The 4,515-nt window shown below is 43.6% G+C and overlaps 1 protein-coding gene across 1 annotated transcript in view; it reads right to left on the reverse strand.

Annotated features, from left to right (window-relative positions):
• ZNF397 (zinc finger protein 397) overlaps positions 1-4,515 on the reverse strand; it is a 47,024-nt gene that overhangs the window by 8,558 nt on the left and 33,951 nt on the right. The gene's annotated exons all lie outside the window — the stretch shown is intronic.

Raw genomic sequence — 4,515 nt, forward strand, 5'->3', positions numbered from 1 at the left:
CAGTCAATGGTACACTGAAGTAACCTGAAAGAGAGAGGATCATAAAGGGCTCAGATCATCCAAGAAAGAAGGTTTATGTTACTTAACTGGTAAAGAACTCTGTGCCACTGAGATTCTGGCAAAGGGTAAAGGCAATATGGAATGGGTGATGGAAGAAGACAGTTATGATTATCAACGTAGGCTTTGTGAACAGCAAAAACTGTAGCAGTTATTTTATGTTAATTATGTCTTTTCCCCCTTCTCCTCACTACCTCATACGAAGAGCATTGATGGCAGTGAAGTTTTAGGTTTCAGGTGGGAGTATTATTTAATTATATGTCAACCTGCAGTGAAACGGGAGCTTAAGAGACTCTGTTTTTCTGCTGTGTTGGGACCACAACAATCCAAACAAATGACAAAAGTGGATATTGTAGGGGTTGGCCATGTGGCCAAGTGGTTAAGTTCATGCACTCCACTTCGGTGGCCCAGGGTTTTGTCAGTTTAGATCCTGGGCATGGACCTAGCACCGCTCATCAAGCCATGCTGAGGTGGTGTCCCACATGGCAGAACCAGAAGGACCTGTAACTAGAATATACAACTACGTACTAGGGGGTTTTGAGGAGAAGAAAAAGAAAAAGAAAAGTGGATATTATAGGTTAAAAGCGGTGGACTATAATAGATATTCTCCTTTCACCCCTCTAGATCTACTGTTCACCCTGCTCTGTGCCCCAGGAGGCCGAGATCAGGGTATGGACTACATCATTTGGGGTTCCATGCTCTCTGGCCTGCAACTAGATTTGGCCAAAAGTGGGAGGAGAGTTGTAGAGTGACCAACTGTCCTGATTTGCCCAAAACAGAGGAGCTTCTTGAAATGTGGGACCTTTGCCGGTGCTAAATCCCAGGCAAAGTGGGATGAGTTGATCACCCTACATCCTGGCTCCCTCCCTGCTGGGCCAGGAGTTGGACGTAATTGTGTTTCTTGTAACAAGGCCACAGCTCCTATTGGGCGGCTCTGTACTACAACTACACTCTCCAGGATCTGGTAATCAATCTCTTCCCTTGTAACTTAAGGCCTAAAAGTAGTAACTGCTTCTCATTGTTGTTTGCCCCTAGGCTGTTCTCTCTCCCTCGATTTTTGTAATCCTGCCCATCCTCTTCATCAAACTTTGAATTATCCCATTCAAATGAGGAATCATTTTCCTGCTAGAATCCTGACTGATACACCCTGGTTTATGTTCTCCATAACCATTATCACTATCGATATTATATTGTATATTTATTTCCTGTTTTCCCAACTGGAATGTAATCTCCTTGAGGGCAAACGCTTGTCTGTTCAGTTCACTGCTATATCCCTGGCATTTAGGACAGTGCCTGGCACAGAGTAAGCCCTCAATAACTAATAATAATATTATATGGTTAATAATAACTAATAAGTTATGATCTTATTGACTAATAAACATTTATCAACGATAGGTATTTGCTGAATAGTTAATTAAATGATTTGAAGGATACACAATGTTAGCAGTGACTATTGGTGGAGTTGTAGGTTTTAAATTTAAATTTTCTGTTTTGTGCCTTTCTGCATTTTACAAATGCACTTTAGTATAATTATATTACTCTATAATAAAAAATGTTACTTTATACACACTTTAAGAGACACAAACACATGTGATATGTATATCAATTTATGTAAAACTGCGTAGAGGAGGCCCCATTCTGCAGTGATTCTCAGGAAAGATGAGAACTAGATACCTCAGAATAGTTTCTTAAGGAAAAACAAATTCTAAATACAGGAGAGAGAAACTAAATAAAATAAACATGCTCCAAAACTAAAAAGAGGCAGAAGATCTAGAGTAAAAGGAAGGGAGAAATATAAGTTGAATTTCATAGGAAAAACAGCAGCAATGGGAAGATCAAAATCAAAAAGAAGCAAAATTTGATGTGGAATTGAGACCCTGCAGAACATCTGAACAAAGTCAGGATCAAAATTATCTTACTAACGTAACAGTGGCTACCATTTATAATTTACTACCAGCCAGGTCTGTGCTCAGAGCTTTATAGGATCTCATTTAGTGATTGTGATGTTTGTTATAGTAGTAATGGACCCCAATGAATCCTATCTCCCAGTATCTATATCCTTGTGTAGTTCTCTCCCACAGTGACTCTGGAACTGATCATGTGACTTGCTTTGGTCAGTGAGATATCAACAAAAAGGTTATAAAAGTACTTACGGGGCGAGCCCCGGTGGCCTAGTGGTTGAGTTTGGCACAGTCCACTTCCATGGCCCGGGTTCAGTTGCCGGGCCTACACCACTCATCTGCCAGTGGCCATGCTGTGGCAGTGGCTCACATACAGAAAGAGGAAGACTGGCAGTGAATGTTAGCTCAGGGCGAATATTCCTCAGCAAAAAAAAAATAATAATAAAAAGTTAAAAAAAATAAAAGTACTTATGCATCCCAGGGTTTGCCCTCTCTCTGATTTTGGAAACTAGAAGCCCTGTGAAAATGTCTGGGCTAGCCTGCTGGAGATACGTAACCCTAGCCATAGTCAGCACCAAAAGCCAGGCATATATGATTGATACCAACTTAGACCCTGGCCCTAACTAAGCCACTAGATGACTGCAAGAGTGATCTCAGACAAGACCAGGAGGAAAAAACTGCCCAGCTGAACCCTGATTAAGTCGATGGCCTGCAGAACCATAAGAAAATAACATGGCTTAAAAATGTCTGACATTTTAGGTCACTAAGTTTTGGGGTCCTTTATTAGGGAGTAATAGACACAATCCTCAAAATAACCTCCAAAGTATGAATTATTATATACTCATAAAGTGAGGACACAGAATCATAAAAAAAATGTAACTTACTTACTGAAGCTAGTAAATGATAAAGCTAGCATTTGAATCCAGGTTGTTAGACTCCAAAACTTTTAACTATTCCTCTACAGTATATGAAAAAGAGGATATGAAAAGATTTTAAGGGGGAAATACCAACACTGACAGATTGGTGATAAAGTGATTATAATGGGAAAAATGGATGACTTTGGGGACTTAAAAGAGAGGATGGATTCTACGAGAATTTGACTGCCAGAATTCACAATAAACTCAGGTGACTGTGTGGGGCCGGCCTGGTGGTGCAGTGGTTAAGTTCAGATGCTCCACTTTGGTGGCCTGGGGTTCATGGGTTCGGATCTTGGGCACGAACCTACACACCACTCATCAAGCTATGCTGTGCTGGCATCCCACATACAAAATAGAGGAAGACTGGCATAGATGTTAGCTCAGTGACAATCTTCCTCAGGAAAAAATAGGAAGATTGGCAATAGATGTCAGCTCAGGGCCAATCTTCCTCACACACACACAGAAAATAAATAAAATTATTTTTTTTTAAAAAGTCACCTGACTCTGCTTTGAGCGCGAAAGAGATGGAACTGCCTAAGAGAGTCAGGAGCAGGCAATGAAGAATACCGACAGCACCTGAAGACACTAACATAGCAAGGGTAACACTAAGAAAGATATAATACACTGCTTCTCACCCGACAGAAAGTGGTGTTCTTGAGATTCACAATTGAACTGGATCTCCATGGGCTGCAGCTGGACACTTGACACCTCAGGGAGCAACTGGAGAATTACCATTTCCTCAGTAAGCTTTTCTTGTCCAGGTAGGGGTCTGAGACCTGGCGGCAACTGGGCACCACTGGACTTGGAAGGGAATCATTGCAGAGACTGGAGATACAATTTCTGAGACTAGACCACCAGAAACATCCTCTAGATATAAAAGAAGTGAAGGAGAAAACAAAATCTCCTTTAGTTTCCAAGTGCTTTTCTATTCGAACTTATTAAGCCTCGTCCCTCATCATCCAGGAGGCAGGCATTAGCCCTCTTGAACATATATTCTCCACTCCAAGTCTAGAGATCTTCAAAGGTAATTGGGGGTTAATGCTACCAACATAAGGGTATAACTGGAAAGATAAGGCAGGAGAGGGAATGTTAAGAGTTTTGTCCCCGCAGTTAACAATATGTTATGTGCTGCCCTTCCTGTGCCAAAATGACACTACTGATTGATCCATCATCATGATCTTGCCTCCCTTCCTCCCTTCTTCCAACACTCACACATTCAGGTTGCTCTTTCCCGGCACGGTCGGCTGATTCCAACAGCCCCCAAAGTTCCTGGTTCATTCAGCTGTTCATTCAGCTGAACCGGGTACCAACTGCACACTAGGCCAATAACCGGCCAGCGCGGCGGCCCTGGCGGCCTTGACGCTGCATGCACTCAAGAAACCACACACGGCTCCCCGGCGGCGCTGCGAGGCCGCTCGGGAGGCGAGGTCACCTGAGTTCCTCGGCCCTCCTTGGGCCGACATCACCCATACCTGGAAGTGTTGTCCAGGTCGCTATCAAGCCCCACGCGCGGCGAACCAGCCATCACCCCGGCCGCTCTAGGAATCTGGGAGGATTGCTCAGCTCTATGGCGCGTGGCCTCGCACGTGCGCACGCGCGGGGCGGCGGCGCGAGGGGGGCGGAGGTGAGGGTAGGGCTGC

The sequence above is a fragment of the Equus quagga genome, chromosome 9 (assembly GCF_021613505.1).
Source record: "Equus quagga isolate Etosha38 chromosome 9, UCLA_HA_Equagga_1.0, whole genome shotgun sequence".
NCBI classification, from domain to species: Eukaryota; Metazoa; Chordata; class Mammalia; order Perissodactyla; family Equidae; genus Equus; species Equus quagga.